General features: G+C 31.8%; 1 long non-coding RNA gene across 1 annotated transcript; it reads right to left on the reverse strand.

Moving 5' to 3' along the window:
- Positions 1-900: 900 nt before the first annotated feature.
- Positions 901-19790, reverse strand: LOC143069017 (uncharacterized). The gene is made up of 5 exons (XR_012976294.1): positions 19658-19790; positions 16831-17176; positions 14275-14501; positions 5659-5866; positions 901-3781 (listed from the first exon to the last, which is right to left on the reverse strand). It is a non-coding gene; the product is annotated as an uncharacterized LOC143069017 (long non-coding RNA).
- Between the last annotated feature and the right edge of the window lie 4044 nt (positions 19791-23834).

Raw genomic sequence — 23834 nt, forward strand, 5'->3', positions numbered from 1 at the left:
CATCTTCATGCCTTATATGTCATGTTCCGTATTTCGACTCTAGATTAAAACTGACGAGGAAAGGAAATAACCAGCCACCATACGCTATATAATTTTTTGAAGCCAAGGTGGTCGAGTGGTCTAGCGCGTCGGATACAGTGCAGGCGATTTGGTGGCACGATATCTCAGTAGCATGAGTTCGAATCCCGGCGAGGGAAAAACAAAACATTTGCAAAGCAAATTTACAGATCTAACATTGTTGGGTTGATGTTTAGACGAGTTGTATATCTAGAATGTACACAGCCATGTATCACCATCACTGTTGGTGATCCGATGGATAAATCTGTTGTAGAGTTGTCACTGGTTCAGACGTACTTATATATATACATTAGTCAAATGCGTTTTGTTTAAATATACTTTTTCACTTTTTTGGTCTTTTGGAAAATGTTGTTTGTGCTGTATTTATACCCTTCTACGACGAAATTTGTTTTACATGCACACGTATAAAAATTGCGGTTTTTATCCAACGCAATCATAGATTTGAACGTAGTTTTCAATTTTGACTTGAATTATATATATGTGTATACAGATAAGAACGATTTTGACATTCCTTATTGGTTCAGTTGCTAAAAAGGAGATTTAAAAAAAAGTTAACAAGGACGTACAACAACAGTCCAGGATGGGCTTAAGCATCAAAACCTGCATAACTATGAATTATGGTCAACCCGTTTGCCTGTTTTTGTGTGTCTGTGTAGGTGCATTGTTTGGTTTAAAGATACTCTTCCTCTAATTATGTCTTAGTTATTCATCATGCAAGTGTAACCCTTCCGAAGCACCTATTATTTCTTATCTAGTTCTGACTTCTAATTATTGCCAAGGTTGATTTAATTGAATGATGCATCATTTTAGTCGTTATTGTTTCAATACTTATTTATTTTCTACAATATTCAATTAAACTAAATAAATATAACTTAGAAACTATGATAAAATATATCTACATATAACAAAGCAATTCCTATTCCATTTAATACCTGGAATTGTTTTTTTCCTTTGAAAAATTTGGTAGTTGTCATAACAAATAACAATACACACTGTAAAAAACAATAGGCACATGTTGCATGTAACGCAAGGTTCAAAATATACAAAAACATGAGACCTATTTCTGACCAGTCTATACATTCTGAATCCATTATTAATGTACCACGTGTACCACTATGACTTCTAAAATTTGGATCAGTTTTACATTGTACTGAGAAATCGGAAACATTATTATAAGAAATATTATAAGTCAAACTTGTACATGAGATATTTACAAACATATATTCTGTACAGTTTAAAGCTGTTATTTCAAGTGCATTAATATTGCGAATATTATAAAAATTTTCGAACTTAAGATCATTAGAAATCCATAAAAAATTAATGTAGTGGGTAAAGACAACACAGTATAAAATTAACAATAAGATTAGAAGAACATTATTTACTCTTTCACAATATGCTGATGCTACAGACGAAATACATCTTACTAACGGCGTTGTTTTTCTAAATATGAAAAACAGAATAATAGCGACAAATATTCCATACATAAACCTGATAAGGATTTGAATTGATTCAAATGCACCAAATGATATGGAAAAACCACATCCTAGTAGTATAATTACTATAAACAAATAAAAACAAAGCCGATACGGATCTGAGTACCTCATGTGAAACGTTATTGTTGATATCCAAAAAATAAGAACGAAAGTGAGTAATATAACGTTTATACTTCTGGTTACCTGCACCATGGATACACTCTCTTTGGTAATATTACCTGATTCTGCGAATTGTTCAACGCAAACCAATGCATTTTGACTTTCCTTTCTTATTTCAGAGGAAAGATATATTGCTAAACCAAAAGTTACCCCCATTAAGAAGAACATGACTACTGCAAATATTTTATAAGTCTTCGTAATTGTTTGTCTAAATTTTGCACTTTCACTTTTGTTTTTGTATATGACTAAATCACAACTGCTCTTTATTAAGTCTAATGCAAAGGTACCATCGTCATTACATAGATAAGGATTGGCCCCATTCTCTAGCAATATCTTGATACAATCACTGCTTTCTTCTTCGTCGAGTCTATTTAAAAAAGAATGTAATGGTGTATTACCCTTCCAATCTGGTATGTTAATAAAGTCACGACCAATATGTCTGAAAGAAGTCTTTAGAGTGATATTAAAACACATTGTACTGAAAGCTGACATCAGTGTTTTTTCAAACATTCTCCCCTCTTCTGCGTTTCGATTTATCTCTCCACACTGATTCCGAGCGCTGTAAGTGAGCAATAATTTTGTTGCACTTTCACTAGTTGTGTAATGTAAAGGAGTTTTATTGAAATCATCACGAACGTTTACTTCAGCTTTATTACGAAGCAGAAGAGATAGCAACTCAATGTCATTGTTTATAACTGCTAAATGAACAGCAGTTTGTCTTTTTTTGTCGTCTATGCTTACTTGAGACGTCGGCTTTTTACCAAAGAAATCTGAACTAACCTTCTTGAAAAAAGTATTTTGTGATCCCTGTATTCTTTGAATTTTTTCAAAATGGATTCCAAATATGCGAACAAAGTTTCTGTTCTCAAACAGTTGACTCATCAACACACAAGAAGATCCTGCACATGACAATTCATTCGACAATCTGTTATATAACGGCTTCAGATGATTCTCATTCAATTCATCTTCCTGAATTATCACCATATTTTCATCAAAATTATCATTCATGTTTTCTCTTTTAGTTTGAATTCTGACTCGATCTCTAAGAAATGAGATATCACAGTCTAAAAACATTATTCCTGGATCAAACTTATAAAAATGACTACCGACAGTCTCTTCAAGAGCATCGTGAATAAACCGGAAATGGTAACCGTCCTCAGATAAATAAGATCCAAAAGCAGAAAACGCGCTATTTTCAAGTTCTTTCTTAGACACGTTTCTTTGAAGGCCACAAGCTTGCATTATTCTGTATATTTTCTCATCATATTCATCTGATTCAATGTCAAATATACTTCTACTTAATGAACCATTAAATAACATGCATAGCACCAAAATGCAAAATAGCTCCTTATTTTCATTACTCATTTTATCAAGTTCCTCTTTCAACAGTAAGAAAGGTTGTCTAAAGAATGCGATTCTTTTTACAAATCTTTCTTCATCATTTGATACTAATTTGCAAAGAAGAGGAAATGCATATTTAGTTTTACACATTGTCTCGACCTCTTCTGTTTTTATTTTCTTTTCGAAGTTATTTTTCTTAAGATGTTTCATCAATATTTTCTGCTTTTCCTCTTCGGAAAGTGCATAAGACTCGCTCTCTATATTTATGACTTCTTGGTTTAAAATTGTCGATGCATTTTTAAATCTTTGATGGTTTGCTATTTGAAATCGTAGTGTACAAAACAGTTTGTTTGAACCTTGTTCTACTTTCAGGCAGCTCATTAGCTTTTCGTTAATTCTTTCCCATTTTTCCAACAGGGTAGGACTTAAATTATTTTTACCAATGACATCATCAATAAGAAAAACTTGATTTTGATTTTTTTTGTATTTGATTATATCATCTGGGGACTCTATGGGCACAATTTTAAATCCTTCCTGTTGAAGCTTTAATGCAATATGCCGGATAGTGGCTGTCTTTCCAAATCCTGAATTTGATGTCAGCAAAATACAACTGCAATCCATAACTTTATCATAAACAAGTTCTAATCCCTTTGTCTCGTAAAAACTTACGTCATCTTTTTTCCATGTTTCAACCAAAATTGCATTTGTTTCTGAAAAGATTCATAAATATACCAGTATAACTGATATTGCCATGTTGGGTAAAACAGGAATATTTTGTTAGTTTTTTATCTGACAGAGCAAATAAGAAATTTATTATTTTCTGTGCAATCAAGGGGCACTTTTCTGTTGACACACATATATGTCTCGGCTTTAAGTAATTTATAAAAACATTCAAAGCAATGAACGATGATTGTATTTGAAGGGGCAAATAACCTTTACAGAAATGAGAAATATATGTACTAATATAAAAGCATACCAAATCCCAATAATTTAAGTGGTTCTTTTTAAACTGACATAAACACAAACTTTTACCAATTAAACGACTCTTCGGAAAATCACCGTATTTGTCCTATAAGGATCGGAATAATTTATGGAAGCCATAGATTTGTTGGATATTTACACATGGCTTGACCGTGGTATTCGTCAATTTTTACCTCGCTTACGCTGAGGATAACATTCGAATATCACAGACCAGTTATATGTAAATGTCCAACACATTTATGGCTTCCATGAATTATTTTTTAAACAAAAACTATATAAAGTCGAATAAAGACCGACAATATCACGAGAGGAAACAATTTATTTGCAGGAGATAATCCAAATTTCGATGAGTGTACTATTATCTGTTACCTTATATGGGACGAGCAATTGATTGTGAGGGAGATTTAGAATTTTATATCTAATCTTGTAGGAATGATTATTTTAGGATGCTGAATGTTTTAACAACTGCAACCCCTCGCAATCTATTTTTCCATAAAATTTTATGTCCGAGGGCTACAAGTGCCGCAAACATCACTCATTTGTTATAAACTAACACCATGTAAACTATGAAATCTCAACTAGATGGTTAAACGATAAACAAATATTCTCGCACTTCCTGTTGAAATTTCCTGGTACAATGTAATAAAAATATATATAGGGTAGGATGAATTTTCGTCGATTTATGTTAATCTGTAAATATTTTGTTTTTCTCGCTTAATCATTTGGTTGAGATTTGATGGTTTAGCAGGCGTGAAACTAGAATTGATCTGTGACTTATGAGCGTCACTGATAAGTCTTATGTAGACGAAACGCGCGTCTGGCGTACTAAATTATAATCCTGGTACCTTTGATAACTATTATGACTACACACTTAAAATATGCAATCAATTGATGCAGGTACAGCTGAAATAAATGCCGTAAACTGATATTTTTCAAGCAATTGTAAATATCTCAGTGCCACAACTTCTTCACTAATTGCAAAAATGTAACAAACCTCAAACTCGAACTGAAGTATATTATAAAATGACTCTAAATCAAAACAGAAAGTAAGCAGTACGGAAAACTTATATTTTCATACAATTTTCAATGTCTAATACCACAAAGTCAGCATCAATTACACAACTGAAACAAAACTCAAACATTATAAAGAAATAATTCATGGAAGTCATAGATTTGTTGGAAATTTATACATGGCCTTGGGCGTGATATTCGAATTTTATCCTGAACGTTAGCAGATGCCCGCCCGCCTAATACTGTTCATCCCCAAATTAATAACTGATTTTTCCTTCGAAAATCAGGTTAAAAGTACAAAAAACTAGATTGTCATTTTACTAACACCATTGCTCCATCTACCGATACAAAATTGTATCAAGCGACGATAAAACACCAACTGTCAGTCACGAAACAAACATATTTAGTTATATAATAACCCATTTCAATCAAATCCTCATTTTTCTAATGCCAGTTTAAATTTCGCACCATTCATCCTGTTGGCTTACTTTGCAGAAATTATCTATTGTGTCTATTGTTAATTTGTTTTACGCCCTTGACACAAGTTTAAAATTTTTTATAGGTACCTTGTTCTAAATATAAAATTGAAACAAACCTTCAATGTTTTTCGGAAGATTACCTTCCTTGTAATAAGAGAAATCACTTTCTATCTGTTCCTTTTCCTTTTCGCAATCCATGTATTCTTTTTTCAGTTGCGTCAGTTCTGCGTTTGCTAGAGTTTTTGCTTGCTCTCCATCAAGATCGTAATTCAATATTTCAGTTACCTCGTGTGGTATTTGTCCATTATTCAATGCTGTCAATGCCTAAATTGAGAAGAGTACACAAGTAATTGTTGAAAACCTTCTCTCTAAAAGCATATATATAACTTTTAAAACATTTTAATTTAGAAATTTGTAAAAAGGTTATGCATTAATCAGCTGTGCTATTCTTTAGTTTATAGAACATGCTGATTGAACTACCTAGGCAAAACAAGTTTTGACCCAATGATATCTATTATCTGGTACGATGACCATCACCAATCATAAAAATGTAGGATTTCTGTTTATCTATTCATTATTTTTATGATATTGAAAAATATAAATACATATAAGTATTTCCGATTATGAGCTGTACTTTTTTCTACAACTGTTTTAGATTAACAGAGAAATGAGTCAAAAGGCACCCAAAGCCTCATTTATCTGGTTACATGAACTAAGCCCAAGTTTGGTATACAATATGTAGGATAAACAGGACGGGAGTTTTTTAAACGAACACAGGAACATCTATACCGCTTCCGAAAACCTAAGAAATTCAAAAGCATAATTTATCAACATTTAGGTAAACACCACCACAATATTAAATTTATTAGATTTCAACCGCTCGATACGGTCCAGAAACAACAAGGGCAGTCGCATAAACAATTTGAAGATTCCCGTAAAATTATCGAACTGTCTTGGATTAAACGACTTCATACAGCTTATCCCCTGGGTCTAAATGACAATATACTTGGACAAGGGAACATATTTACTACTTCTTCTATTGATATCATGAATATTATTGATAAAAAACAACGAAATAATAGGTCTCATGGAAAACGTATCAATCGTAATCAACGAGTTAAACATCGTATAAATTATACACTTGATAATCTCCTATCTATATTTAAAAATAATGGTAGGCATCAATTATTATGTAAACTGGGTCAAATACCCATTAGTAAATTACACGATATTTTCAAAGAGTGTGACACTATCTCATTCTTCAGCCCACTGTATGAATATTCTCGTATAATTACAGCTTTTTGCCACCATAGGCTGTTCCCGCGTATCGATAAACCTGAAGATTATAAACGTCATTTTTTGAAAATTAAATATATTAGCAGAAGTATTGATTTTATCAACTTATCTAGTATATTTAATGACTCTACCGATCAAAACTTTATACCTCCCTATTTTGATAATATAGAACCACCTATAATTTCATACACATGTATACAAAATACCCAGTAGAAGTTTAATTTTTAATTATACGTCGGTTACATCAGACGTGAATATAGATAGTAATACTCCCTTAACTTGATACTGTGAATCGTCGAAGTTTAGATATGTTCCATATGGCCATGTTATTACAGGGGACCTCAATATCGTCCAGGACAGAGAGGTTAAAAACTTTTTGAAAAAAAGGACCAAAATATCGTTCTCGATCTAAAATAGATTGGAAAGGGTGTCGTCAAGTCACCAAAGATGCTCTTTCCTCGTTTTGTAAAAAATGGTGTAAACGGGAAAAATCTGATAAAAAATCTCTTGATTCTTATTTGAATAAATGTATGAATGTAGTAGATAAGAGAATATCACATTTTGAAAATAATTTAGAAGTAAATAATAGAGTACATAATACACCTATTTCCAGAATAAGAAATAAACTTCAAATAGTTTCAAAGCAGTTTGTGTTTGTACCGGCCGACAAAGCAGCCAACAATGTGGTGGTGGTATGCCGTAAATACTACACGGACGTTCTTAAAAATGAAATTTTAAATTCATCTACATTCAAGTCCATCCGCTCCACAGAGAGTCATATAGTACACAAGCATATCACAGCCACATTAAAGCTTAAGGCTTCTTCTGTACATTTGAAGGTCCCTACTATGTATTGGCTACCTAAACTACACAAAAAACCATTTAAATGTCGTTTCATCTCGGCCTCTAGTAAGTGTTCTACAACTAATCTTTCAGTGCTCTTAACTAGTTCATTGACTACTATTAAAGAGCTTATCGTAAACTATTGTAATAAAATATATGAACATAGTGGTTTAAACCATTTTTGGAGTGTAAAAAAAATCTTTGGTTGTTTTAGATAAATTACGTGCTTTTGATGGTCCTTTTGATTCTGTTAATAGTTTTGATTTTTTCTACTCTTTACACTACACTTCCACACTATCTTATTAAACAAAAGTTTTCCTATTTAAATAAATGGTCGTTTGGTAAAGCTGAATGTAGATATATTTGCTGCAACTCATATAAAGCCTTCTTCTCTAATGAGAAAGGTAAATATGCTAGATATACTTACTGGAGGTGTGATGAGATGATTGAAGCTGTTAATTTTCTCCTTGATAATATTTATGTACGTTTCGGCAACAAAGTTTATCGACAGGTTGTAGGTATCCCCATGGGCACTAATTGTGCCCCTTTAATAGCAGACTTGTTTTTGTACTGTTACGAATCACAGTTCATGACTAAACTCAGTAAAGACCCGTCGAAATTGCATTTAATTGATAAATTCAACAACACTTACCGTTATCTTGATGATATTTTTTCGTTAAATAATCAAGAATTTTCTCAATATACTGCTGAAATTTACCCCAAGGAACTTACTTTAAATAAATCAAATTTATTCGGTAATAACTGTTCTTTCCTAGATTTAGATATTTCGGTTTTAAACGGGAAACTCCACACTAAAATTTACGACAAAAGAGACGATTTTTCGTTCCCTATTGTTAATTTTCCATTTTTAGATGGTGATGTTCCTTTGGCACCACCTTACGGTGTTTATATTTCACAACTTGTTCGCTATGCCCGTGTCTGTTGTGAAGTTTTTGATTTAACGAACGCAACCTATGTATAACTGGTAAATTATTAAACCAGGGATATCGTTACCATAAATTACTTAAAACCTTTACTAAATTTTTCCATAGATATAAAGATTAGGTTTTGAAGTTTGGTTGTACCTGTAGAAAACTTATTTCAAACGGGATAGCACATCCTCATTTTTACGGAAATGTTGTTAACCGTGCCCGAAAATTTAGAAATGATCCATGTAAACTTGTCGCTCCTTTAAATAAACTTATTCTAAAAGGTTACCTATTCAACATTGTAATAAGACCATTGAATATTGTTTTTATTGGTATAAATATTGATTTTGTTATCAGTAAATTAAAAGCTAACTAAATATTACTAGTATGTTATATGCATATACATATTCATGGATCTACAATCTGTCGATACCTGTAACTTGGCATTGCACAAGGTCATGTTTTTTCTCTGGCTGTTTATGACGTCTTTACACTAAATCCATTGGATGTTGGATGTGTACGGATTGATAGTTTAGTCTTAGATGCATGATTTTTTTATTAGTTGTTAGTGGCTTTGAACTAGCTGTCAGATAACTGCGAGTACTCTCAGATCTGTTCATTGTGTCTTTTTGTGTCGGGATGTATAAGTACCGGGCCACGTCCATTTGTATTTTTGTCCATCTGATAAGTTAAGCCATTTTCAACAGATTTTTATAGTTCGTTCTTATGTTGTACTGTTATACCACTGTCCCAGGTTAGGGGGAGGGTTGGGATCCCGCTAACATGTTTAACCCCGCCACATTATTTATGTATGTGCCTGTCCCAAGTCAGGAGCCTGTAATTCAGTGGTTGTTGTTTTGTTTATGTGTTACATATTTGTTATTCGTTCATTTTTTATATAAATAAGGCCGTTAATTTTCTCGTTTGAATTGTTTTACATTGTCTTATCGGGGCCTTTTATCGCTGACTATGCGGTATGGGCTTTGCTCATTGTTGAAGGCCGTACGGTGACCTATAGTTGTTAATATCTGTTATTTTGGTCTTTTGTGGATAGTTGTCTCATTGGCAATCATACCACATATTCTTTTTTTATACGTCCAAAATACATGTAATGAACTAAGTGAACCTTGCATCGAATTTGTTTTATTTCTTTTAAAATAGTGCATGTTGTACAGAAAAGAAAGGTACAGAAAGAAAGATATTATCATGGAGATTTCTAGACTATCCACTTTGAGTACCTCCATATTTGTATTTCTGTGGATGGAACGAAAGTATATGGTCATATTAAAATGAAAGGACCCGGTTTTGTCAATTTTGTATACTACATTATGACCCGGTTTTGTTTCATTTTGAAACCACGAATTTATTAAAAACGACGTTAACACTGATTTGAACATTGTTATTGGAAAGAAATTCAAAATACATGCATGTATATGTATGTACTGACTTCGAGATAACAAGCGTAGACTGTATGTTATTTTAAAACATATCCGTCTTGTTAAAATTTGTTTTAAACAATCACTTATCGTAATAATTAATAAACACATCATAGATATCAGGACTAAATTTAGTATATACGCCAGACGCGCGTTTCGTCTACAAAAGACTCATCAGCACCTCATAAGATACTTTCTGGCCACGTTTTGGTTTTATTTCTTTCAGTGGTTGAAGCTGGTACTGTCCGTCAATGAATGAATAAATGAGTAAATGATTTTATTCAGTGGTTCTTTAGAAGAAAACATTTGTATGCATTTCCCATAGGGTCCTATGTTAAACTAACTCCCTCAGCCGGCAGCCATCTTGGGTGACAAATCAGCTACAAAGAAACAACGCTTGTTCAGCACCTCAAAAGAAACATTGATATCATGTAAGATTTTCTAAAATAAGTCATTTGTATATACTAGTATTTCCCATATGGTCCTTTGTTTAACTAAGTCCTCTTTTGGCAGTCATCTTGGTTGATTGATTTGATACAAAGTAACAACACTTGGTCAGCACCTCATAAGATACTTTCTGGCCACGTTTGGTTTTATTCCTTTCAGTGGTTGAAGTTGGTACCTAAACCCTTGAAAATTAATCCCAACCTTTCTTTTGTGATATTACACCTTCATTTATACTTAAATTATTATCCGGTAAATAAATGTGTCTACCGACGACGCCGATGATGCTGATAACGCCGACGCCGACATGATTGATTTATACCAACGCAAACATTTTATTAAGCCAGCTGAGCTAAAACCCGTACAATAACGGGTGTTACACGGACACTTTTTTAAAAGTTACGCGTGCATTTATTGAGCTCATATGCACTGTTTAGTACACCTTGTGACCATATTACCTGTTTTAACAAATATAATGTATGTGAAAAGTGTTCACTAAGATTTAATTTATAAACAGCTAATACCCAAAATTTTGATTTAAACAAAGTATCTACGCATTTAAGACTGCAAGAGTAAATACATGTATATCCATAAAATGCTAAATGTACAAACCTATCTTTGGTTTGCTTTGAAGTTAAGCTTTAAATCTTTAAATCGTCTAACCTGTTTTAATGGAACAAAAGAGAGGATTTCCCCTTTTCTCTTTGTGCCAAAGGAATTTGAAATGACGAAGGAACATGAAAAGGATACACCACCTGCTCCACACCTCTCTATAAGTGATGTTGTATCAAAAACTATAGATTGATATCTCCAAACATCGCAGTACATTTTAAAACTGGTAAGGAAATATTTTGTGTTCAATCTTTTTTATTATGCAATCGCCTATTAAATGCGAACGTATTGCTTTCTAATTAAAAATATCGCACAAGTCATATATAAAACAAAAGTAACAACAGAAACGTTGTGATAACAACCAGCTATAACGTTTTTCTGCACTTTTTTCCATATCATATTAAAGAGTTTTAAAAACCAACAAAAGATTGCATACAGGATCCTGGTACCTTTAATAACTACTTTGTTAAATTTTCCCCAGTAATATCAAAGGAACATTTTTGTAAAAATTTAACGCACGAAGACGGGAGACGGAGGGTCAAGTTAAGAGAACAAGAGGCTCTCAATAGCATGAATTGCTCAACTGTAGTTTTAAAAAATTATCGAAGTTTTTCTTTTCTTGCAAGTAACGAACATGATGAACACATTATGTTAAATTAACTTAAAAGGGCGAATTGTTTGTAGATCTTACTTCACTGAACATTTTTTACTCTGAACTGTTTATCTTTATCTATTATAATATTCATGCTAATAACCAAAAACAGAAACAAATCTTTTAAATTATCAATTTAGGGTCAATAACCTAAAAATAAGTTATCCAGTTTGGCTGAAAATGTCAGGGCAGGTAGATCTTGTCCTAATGAACACTTTAACTCATTGTCAGATTTGCTCAAATACCTTGGCTTTAAAGATATAAGCCAAAAACCACATGTTTCTCCTATATTCATGTTTTTAGCCATGGTGGCCTTATTATGAGACATAATATGAAACACAAACTTTATACTAGATACCACAAGGATCATTCCGCTTACGTTTATCTTATATTGTTTCCGTAAATTCAGAGGAGAATATTTTTTGAAGATAACAATTATGATGAACAAATTGCGTAAAATTGTCTTTAAAGGAAACTCCTTGGTGGTTCAATTGACAATTTTGGACATTTGTTTAACTCCTAATTTTCTAACCATTTTTACTGTTTTCTATTCTTTCTATCATTATATATGATATATTGAAGATAATAACAAAAAAATGCAAAATTAAAACAGGAATTCAAGTGTTTATAATTTCATGTAAATGATAAATTGTCCTCTAAACGAAAATAGTTATGTATGTATTTATATTATTCGATATCATAACAATAACAATCAAATAAACAAAAATCCTACCCTTTTCTGTCTGTTGATGGTTGATCACCCTCCCAGATATAAGTTACCATTGAGTCTAAACATTTTTTATCCGGGGCAGTTTAGACACAGTTTAGTGGTAATAGTGAAAACCTGACAACTTTTAATATTTTTTGCTGTGTGCTGTACAGTTTTGTACCACGACAACAAAGCAGGGTCCACATTAGAAAAACAACGAGTAATATACTTTAACAATCTTTCCGCAATTCTTGTTTAAATTGACTCAACATTTGTCAAATAATAATAATTCTTTTTTCTATATGTATTTTATATCTTTATGTTTACAATTGGTTGTTTAGCATAGACAATAAATCAAATGCTTGTTTTATGACCTTTTGTAAAGCACATTTTGTATACAATAGAAGGTTTAAAATAGTCAAATTTTTGTTAACCTAAAAGTTTTTGATACCAGTAATTATTCCTTGTTTTTCTATAAAATAAGGTATTTTTGTTTTAGTTGATTTTAGTCTGTGATGCATAATATTTAATTATTAATTGTTTTTGGCATTTAGCTAGCTTTCTATTACTGCAAGTACTCTCATATTCTACTTTCGTCTTAATTTGACCTGTTGACACAATTTCTGTTATTCAATGTTTGCTTGTTATGGGTTATATCTCGTCTCACTATTTCTTATATACACCATCTTTGATAAGTATTTAGTATAAAGATAAATTAGTACTATGAACAGAAAGTATTTATTTTGGAAACATATTTATTTTGTGTTATATCCTTCCTCACTTTCCACCTTTGATAAGTATTTAGTATAAAGATAAATTTTCAATTCTGTTCTAGTACTACGAACAACAAATTTATTTATTTTGAAATAAAAATATTTCCGTACTCGTTTACTTACAAATTATTTAGAAATACTACCCAAATATGTTGTCTTTCTGATATTGTTTTACATCCCCTCGTTTTACCAATATTGTACCTTTATTGTGTCATAGATCAAATGCATCTGTTCATTCTATGTTTTGTTTTTGTTATTATATCTATTTGATTGAGTTAAGCTATTTCAATTGACATTTTATAGTGTGTCTTTCTATTAAAGTTGTAATGTAACACTACTACTTCAGGTTTGCACCTGCTGCATTTGTTTGCACCTGTCCTAAGTCACGAACCTGTTGTTCAGTGGTTGTCTTTTGTTGATTTTATTCATAATTGTTTTTCTTTTCTCGTTTTTTATATAGATTTGACCGTTGGTTTTCCTGTTTGAATAGTTTAACGTTTTTATTTTGGGGCCCTTTATAGCTAACTGTCCATTTGAATCAAGGCTCCGTGTTGAAGGCAATACTTTGACCTATAATTGTTTACTTTTTAGTCTTTTGTGAGTTTTTTACACATTTTGACTGGAGAGTGGTCTCATTGGCACTCATACCACTTCTTCTTTTTCTATCTAAATAACTTTCTTCTTGCTTTGCTTGGACATAAGCCAATTTGTATAGTGTTTGTATAGTGTCAAAGCAGTCTAGAATTGATAAAGGGAAATTATTTGTGTCAACAGTGTGTAATAACAGATGTAAATCGGTAATAAGGAAATGAACTATTAACATTTATCTCGTCAGCTTGTCATAATCAATCCGCCTTTATAGTAAAGGATATTTCACTCAGTGTTTCTTTAGTCATGAGCTTTCAGCTGTGAGAAAAAAAATCTTTCACTTTTTAAGAACTCAATCAATTTTGAACCACGTATAACCCAACTGAAGCTTCCAATATATTCTTAACGCGTTTGTTTTTAAAGATCTGTCTTAATTACAATTATAATTACCTTTTCAACCCGAGTCCATTTGTCTGTGAACTCATTATTATCCATAGAAGTAAGAGTTGTGTGGGCCATCTGATTTCTGTACCATTTCATTGTAGCTAAATGTGCACCAGGTAACGTATCACTCGGATGCGGAAGTTGATCCCATCCAGTGGAAGATGTTACTAAACCTCCTATATTGCGCAGCAGACATATCATCATCGTCAGATCAAAGTCCTTAGACGATGTAGCTAGAGAAAAGAATGAAAGATGAAAAGAAAGCCCAATTTTTGCTGAATTATTTCAAACTTGTGGCAGTTTTTAAAACTTCTACAATCTTTTAAAGAAATATTATTGTATCACACAATCAAACATAAAGTTTTAGATAGTAGTAACGTTGTTAAATATTTCTAAACATGTAGTTTAATTATATATAACAAAAGATGACTTAAGGATGTATTCTTCTGACTTTTAGTCTCGTTCAGACTCCTTGAAATCACGTTCTTTAATAATTTCCAAAACATGTGATACAAGTAGAAAATATCAAAGAATTTTAAAAATATCATAATCAAGCATAACTCTGTGAAAAAATTGTGTATTTACAATGAATGGTTTTTGAGTGATCCAGTTTTCAAATTTTACGACCAATCAAGTCTGTATTTTTAGCCAAAATTTTGAGAAACTGGGTAAGGGATACAAAAAATTATTTTATAGGAATCATGTACATCCCATACCATTTTGGTTTTTTCAAATTTCTTAGATATGTCTTTTTTCAATCATTTATAACAAAAAATGTTGAAATAACATGCATTTTGTTTTTAAAACTGAGAAAAATCACAAAAATTGACCTCATGGTAAATTTTACACAAAAAAGCGTCAAAATATGATAAAACTTTCTTATATTAACACCAGCCTTCATAGTTTTTTTTAAGTAAAATTTATTCAGATTGGTACGCTTCATCTTTTTATAAAGTATGAAAAAAGTTGAACTGTGATTTTTTTTCATGATAATAGCCCAAAAATAGGTAAAAATCGATGAAAAATGGGAAAATCATCAAAACTGGGCATTTTTAGAGAGCCGTAGCAAAGAAAGAAGTGCACCACCATATGATTTTTTCTTCACCAATTATTTTGTTACAGTCTTATAAACCCAAAAATCAGGTTAAGAAGGAAAGTTTAATTCTAGAAATGTTTTGCTCCTCAGAGGTGTTCATTCTTAAAACTATAATTTTAAAAGAATTTTGCACATTACGATGTGTTGTTTTCAAAAAGGAACGACAACATTCTTTTCCAAACAAAAATTCTACAGAAGTTCCTATCGTCCTTCTTTTAAAAATCCATTAATTTCTACCATTGATAACTTTCGAACCAAAATTTTACTAGCTTTGTATATTTTTCAATATTTTTTAACAGCAATGTTCAAACACTAAACCATTAAAATATTTATGATTTTATTGATAGTTTTATTGGTAGTTCACTTTCAAAATTTAATGATCTAATAATTAAATTGATTTATTGCATTAAAAATACATTTAGTTGTTTATTGTGTTTCAATGTACATCAGTCCATTATTTACGTTTTGCCATTTAAATAATTACAACCATATATTTAAACATACGAAAGAATATGCTTTGAAGCGCCTCGTGAACTTTGGTCATATATAAACACGTGCTCCCGCTAAATTTCCATTCCACGAGTATTTTTCAACGATTGCACAACCCACCCTCCCTCCCTTTAACAAACAAAATTGCTGCTGTTTTTAGTTTATTTTTCCGATGACATGGTGAACAGAGCCAAATGTATTGAATGTTCCTATTAGATTGTCTTTTATCATCAAAAGTGTCAGACGTTTCAATATCCAATGAAACCTAAATATTCAAGGAATTTGCAGGAATAATAAAAAAAAGAGTGTCTATCGTCATGGCATTCCGTTCAATGTGGAAAGTGCGTTATATGTCATCATCAACATGATTCAATTGGCAATGATTTATTAAAATATCGTTCATTAAGCTGTTATGGATCTGCTCAGCAGCTAGAAATAGTTATGCATTTACTGTTGGTTTCCCTTCAGTGACCAATTGTCATCAAGTTTTAACTTGTTGACTAGTTTGTTGATGTTGGTTGTTTGTTGGTTTATATTGTTGAATATTGTTGAATAAATGCCATGATAAATAATCAGCAAAATTTCAAATTTCAATTGTTTGTTTGTTGTTTATATGAAACAGAACAAATCTGCAGTTGTATATTCATTTCGCACATTGAATATGCAATAAATGATTTATGGGTTGTTCTTATTGTATAAGGCTTCGCTTTGACTTGCAATTGTTTAGAACCTTTTCATCTAGTCTTAGGGCGATATTTTTCTCATTGATAATCATACCCCATCTCCTGATATTTTTTTAAATAATTTTTACAATGAGAATGACATGACATTTCGTATGTTTTCATATGGTCTAAACATAAACTATACTGGTACTATAAAAAAAATATAATATTTAAAAAACTTTGCTCACTATTTCACTCCTATTTGGAATGTAAATGCATTAGACAACTAGTATTCACTCTTTTATAGATATTTACCTTTTTTACCTACGGGCAAAGGAGGAAGATATGATGGCCATACCGTTCCTGGGACACCTCTTAATAATTCCAATTGCGCTGCATTGATTCTTTTGTTGTTGTTTAACTTAATGATGGTTTGCATACAGCGGTTGATAGTTTGAGCTAAGTGTGCTGGCGGGAAAAGTCCGTCAAAGAATCTCCTGGCAATGTCAGGTGATACTTTAAAGTTGAGAAAGAAAAATCTCGCAAAGTTTTTCTCTTCTTCTGTAAGTTGTGAAGTCATCATTCAACGCCTCAAAGGAACAACTTTGATCCAAGTATTCAGTAATGACCTCCGTTTTTCATTTATTGAAACGGATATCACCTGTGAGAAGTATAATGTGTTTTTAAATATGTATAACAAGTCTGAATAAAAGCTTGAACGTTGTTTTTTATGCCATTGTGTGGTCTTCGTTTCTTAGGCTTATGATTTGATTTGTTAAGATCTCTTAAAGTGAAGGCCAGTTCTCTTTTATTTTTGGAAAAAAATAGCGTTTCAGTGAAACAGAAACATAGTTATAACCCAATCAGTTTTTGCCAAAAATGGTAAATCAGCGATAAAATTGCAACAGCAACAAATTTAAGTGTTTTTGTGTTCAAGATCTGTTCATATATGTGACACTAAAAGTCTACAAAATATAAAAGCGGTACAGATTGATGATTCAAAGTTAAATTTGAATTACTGTGTTTTACAACAATTGTTTTCGGATGAAAACTAAATGGTTTTAATATGTATGTCTTTAATGTGGCTCAACCTTTTTTGAAAATATAACTCCTTTTAAACATCACGCACATGATTGTTCATTGCCCATGACAAAGGCATGAACAAATATAAGTTTGAAGGAAAATTTTGTATAATTAAACTTAAAAACCGGAAACCGGAAATTTGACAAAAGTTAATTTATTTGAACCATCTAAAACGTTTTGTATAAGGATACTGACACAATTTCACCAGTAATTAGCATTTTGAGCCAAGAATATAGGGTTTTTATCATAAAATGTCAAAGATCCTTATGTCAATATTACCCAAACTATATACTTAAGAATTTAAAATATTTTAGATCTCTCAAGACTAAAATAATAATGATATTTAATTCAAAAGCTACCTTTAAAAAACATTCAAAGCTGAAAAATTAGATAAAAAATACTACTTTGGAAAAATGTATAACGCATCTTTCAGTTGACAAGCTGTGAAACATGAACACTCTTAAAACGTCTTGCAGACAACCAAGTCAGGAATACAAAGTTGTTTTCAATTCGGATAATGTGTTAGAGCTTTGATGTTGCCATTTGCGAAGGGACTTTCCGTTTTGAACTTTCCTTGGAGTTAGTTTTTTTTTTGTTATTTTACTTTTAGCCTAAACAGAGAAACAACCTAATTTAATTTTTATTATCCATCTGTTACATCATACGTCAATACGGATTATTATCGTCTTATGTTTTTAAACAGCAATGTGCTTTGTAAAAAAAAATCCAAGAGTAGTTTAATGAGCTCGTGGAGAATTACACATATGAGATTGGATCTGAAAACATGAGTTTGTAAAGCAATAAATGAGAGGCGAATAATACCAAAGGGATAACCCACCTCATAAGTCGAACACGAACTGACAATGTCATGATATAGGTATACAGTATATGATACGCATCATATAAATGATAATATCGATAATGTAAATACGCACTCACAAGGTTCGGGAACACAGTTAACTTGTTTACTGCACCGCGGAATTGATGCTCTTAACTTGTAGGTGTTATCAAATCAATAAACGTTACACACAATGTTGCAGTAGGCTTTGTGATATAGAGCAAAAACATGTTCAAAGTAAAGTATCAATGTGTAGTCTAAGAGAATATTTTTAAGTTTTAAGGCGCGATTCACCTATTGCAGCATATCATTTTTGTATTTGTTCAGACACATATGTTATAAAATTTGGTCTTGAAATGCTTTATTTGTACTGATCATTGCTGTTTGGCTTGGCATAGATGCCCCACGATAAACATCAACAAAAGAGCAAAATAAAACGCGTGGCCCAACAAAATATGAATGATCAGTGCTTAAGTAAACTTTACAGCTGAAATATTATCTTATACTACTAGACAATTCTGAGAAAACAAGATATAGAAAGCTTGTGTCAAACTTTTTTTATAGATATTTATTTAAGATGAATTTAAAAAAAAAAAACATTTTATTTTGTTACTTTTGCTTCCATGGTTTTTAAAATTGCATTGTCTCCCTTTAATTTAACTTTTCGCAAACTTTTTTCCTCATTGCAGACGATATATTTACGCATGGGATACACACGGAAGTAAAGGGTGGGAAAACCGGGCACGTTGTCTATTTTTTTCAATAAAATTTCTTTAACCTACCTACTTATACATTTTTTTTAGTTTTGATTTGAAGTTAATTTTTAGGTATTAATATTGACATAATAACATAATAGGTATAAATTTTACTGCACCAGTAAACGTCAACTTATTTATATTCGTTTGGTTGTTTCACAATTCAACCTTTATACAGTTTCAATCACTGTGATAAGATTTTTCTATCTAAGAAATGTGCTTCAGGGTAGTTGTAACTCAATTATAGAAATTCTTAGTTTTGAACAGAACATATAGCTAAATTATAGGATAATACCTTACTAAAAACAGGATTTACAATTAAAAGAAATCAAATCCTACAATTTCACTGGTCGAGAGCACTTTGTTATCTTCTAAGATTTGTTGGGCTCAATTAATGATAAACTCTACTTCCCGAAGAAATGTCTATTTTGGTTAAGATTATTTGACAATCACGTATGCATATTACCTTAACGATCAGATTAATCCATGATCACGATTGGCCAGAAAAAACAAGGTGTACTAAGTATTCTTTTCGTGTTCATATCAAAAGATTCCGTTCTACGTATCAGGAAATAATAACTTTAGTGTGCATTCATGTGTTCACGTCACCAACCACTAAATAAAAGCTACAGACCTTCCAAAATTCAAACTAACCACACACACAATTCACACACGGAAAATATAAATATGCAGGAGTGTAAGTTGGAAATTGAGATTGAAATGAATGAGTATTGGCCAAGAAAAGAAGACCTTTGTTAATCACATCTTTTTTAACCAATAAAAAGCTAATTTTTTTTCTTTTTTATATAAAAAGTCTCTCTCTTCTGAACGTATACCGTTTATAGCCTCCCCGGTATCGGTATCGTACGTCCTTTAGTTTTACTGTCAAAGTAAACATGTCTTTGAAAACTGTTATGAATCCTATGTAAAACAATCATGCTCATTAGATTTTTTTCCCAGTCATTTAAAATGTCAATGTATACCTTTCGTGAAAGTAGGGGATGACCTTGTGATGTTTTACCTGTAAATTAAACATATCATTCTATACTTTATATAAAGCAAGGTCCTCCTGTGATTTAATGTCTTACCATTCAGTTAAAAGTGTTGCTATGATACCATTGTTAGAGGCCAATTAAGTTGATCCATATAAGTAATACATTTTTATTGTAATAAATTTGAGAATGGAAATGGGGAATGTGTCAATGAAACAACAACCCGACCATAGGGCAGACAACAGCCGAAGCCCGGCAATGGTCTTGTAAGACTACATGAAATTGAACTGCCCAAGTTATAAAATCCAGTGTATTATATATATTTGTACATTATATATATATATAAAAAATCAATAAACGTTAAGCACGACGTGTAACTATATAAATTTTTAATCAAGATAAGATAAGCGGAGTCTCTATAAATGTAAACAAATTGATAAGATGATATAGCAATACCATTATACGTGTCATGGTATATCTTAATAGAAAGTAGGATTCTCTTGTGATGTCTTTTCAGTCATTTAAACATGCTACTTTAGCTGCAGGAATACAATGGTTTCACTAAAGCAGAGACAAATATACACATATGTGTATATATGTCTCTGATTCATGTGATAGCTTACCACTCAGTTTTACGTGTCAGGGTACACATTTAGCGAAAATGAGATTCCTATGAGGTTTTGGATATAAGTTGAACGTGTCATGGTATACCATCATGGAAAGTAGGATTCTTCTTTAATGTGTTTGCAAAGTAGGTAAAATTATCATGATAGGATAAACTAAGATGTGACTACTGTGATGCTTTGCCAGTCAGTAAAACATGTCTTGGTATACTTTTAGTTTAACAAGGATTCTCATGGGATGTCTTAACAGTCATAAGACATGACATTTCCATTTAGTATTAGAAGAAAGAAAGAAAATGTTTGCTCCATTTCAATTTTCTGTAAATATTATGGGATTGTTAAATTACCTAATACAGCAAAGGTGGAAAAATGCGTTTACACAAATCAGTCCTGTCCTAGGGGAATAATGGTCAAGGTAGAAGAGGAAGAGGATACAAAGTGATTTTTACAATAAAAACATGATCGCATTTGTAAAGTATAGGTTGCATTTCTGTAAATATTGACAATGCAATTTCCCATAGGAACTCCTTTTACGGCTAAAACTGTACATTTTTTACTATGAAGTTTTGAAAAAAATCTTATCCTAGAATTGAAAGTTCATATGCACCACAATTTTTTTCAAAGGTCAAAATATATGGCTGTGCGGCATATTTTAAACGTTTATATGCCCTGAACTTCTCAGATTTTAAACTTACAATAATTTTCTTAACTACCCCTACCTCGAATGAAAGGTTACCACAGATTTCAATGTAAACAATATGCACGTGTTTATTTACTGGTAACATTCCCAAGTTCTGTCTCTGCGATATGGAACACAGAGAGCATAACTGGGAACCAGTATGTAAACAAAATTAATTTTCTATGAATATTCAATTACTCCCCAAAAGAGGCGTGTTTTGAGAAACAGCTGTATTTACAAAGTGCAACCTATACAGACATTTATTCAAATAGAAAACTCTCTAAAATCAGTTTTTCTCACATTAATACTCATTTATCAGAATTAAAGTCTTAAAGAAATCACAGTGTATACTCTAAGTTTTTCTTTACTATACATTTTATACCCCCTCCCCTGTTTCAATTTTTCAAAGAATTTGAAAACAAGACTTTAATTATTGCCAGCTTACCCTATTTGCATATTTTCTGATAGAAAATGCCTAGAACCTGTTAAAAACTGTTTTGATAACATATTGAAAGCATATGAGAATATCATAAATGTAATGTTTAGCAGTCAATCATTACAACATTCAAGATTATATAAAGTATCCAATCCAGCCCCTATCTCCAGTCCACATCTTACTGTATGCCTATTTGTCAATTAAAGAACACATTTTCTGCCTGAAATGGTCAATTTAGAATTCTTGTCACAATAATATAATCTGTAACAATATGTCTGACACAATTTAGCTACTATATATACTAGAAGTGTTCAAACAAAGCCATATTTTCAATAGTTGTATGTATGCAGATACCAGTCTGAGATATAAATTCACTTAAAATGTTGTAGAGATGACTGCTAACATCTGATTTTTGCATAACTTCCAAGCACATCTATTGTTTTCTATATCAAGAACTTTAAAATCATAAAATCACAGCATTTACAAGTTAAATTATTTGTTTTATGACCCAGGGGGTAGGCAATTTTCTATGTTTTTGCCCCAGGGGCCTCAAATTTCCTAAATCATTCTGCTGTTTCTAGCAATTTGGAATATTTAGTACATATTCAGGATAGAACACACTATTGTAAGTTTTCTTGAGATATTTTTGTTTTTCTAGCTTGTATTTATTATGCCGTGGTGACAAAAAAGCAGATTTAGGTGTTGCGGCTTACTTTTGGGTTATCGAAAGGACACAAATACCCCATAAATAATATTCAGGAAGGATCTACAAGTTTCAATGACTGCGAAGAGTGAATATAAGCACCTCTTAATAATTTAATTTACAAATATGCAAATATTATGATATAATTTTGTATCCAGGACTTTAAGTAAACTATACATACTGTAAACTGTGAATTTATGCTGAGTCATCATATTTAAGGCCCAGGATTCTATCAATCTTCATTAAATATTTATAAAACTTCTTATTTGAGTTAATTTCTTTAAAATCTGTGAAATAAAGCAAATTTGGTTAAATTTTGAATGTTCCCCTTTTTCACCCTATATAGGTTGCATTTCTGTAAATATTGACAATGCAATTTCCCATAGGAACTCCTTTTACGGCTAAAACTGTACAACTTTTACTATGAAGTTTTGAAAAAAATCTTATCCTAGAATTGAAAGTTCATATGCACCACATTTTTTTTCAAAGGTCAAAATATAGGGCTGTGCGGCATATTTTCAACTTTATATGCCCTGAACTTCTCAGAATTTAAACTTACAATAATTTTCTTAACTACCCCTACCTCGAATGAAAGGTTACCACAGATTTCAATGTAAACAATATGCACGTGTTTATTTACTGGTAATATTCCCAAGTTCTGTCTCTGCGATATGGAACACAGAGAGCATAACTGGGAACCAGTATGGTAACAAAATTAATTTTCTATGAATATTCAATTACTCCCCAAAAGAGGCGTGTTTTGAGAAACAGCTGTATTTACAAAGTGCAACCTGTAGAACAGATACAAGAAGAGGAAGTGTAACCTCCGAAATGTGTAGGTTGAGTAGAGCAAAAATGCCAAAATGAAGACGAGCAATTGAGAAAAGAGCCGTGTAATAAGAGACAACCAGAAGAAGTTCTTGCCTATCTCAAATGAAGAGAAGTCTTAACAACAGTATTTAAAATATTGAACATCAAAGAGTACAAGCGAAAATGGGGTCCGTGTAAAATCTTAACATTGGGCAGGAAGATATCAGGACATGGACATGAAAAAGACTGAACCTGGATGTTATCATCATCTAATTGTTTGATGACTGCATCATCTATTTTAGATCTGTAGGATCATGCTAGGTGTATGGTGTCTTCGTGTTTCTTTCGCGAATTGATTAAGGTAGCAATATAGAGTTAAGAAGGTATCACCAGTTCCCGA

This window comes from Mytilus galloprovincialis, chromosome 3 (assembly GCF_965363235.1).
Source record: "Mytilus galloprovincialis chromosome 3, xbMytGall1.hap1.1, whole genome shotgun sequence".
NCBI lineage: Eukaryota > Metazoa > Mollusca > Bivalvia > Mytilida > Mytilidae > Mytilus > Mytilus galloprovincialis.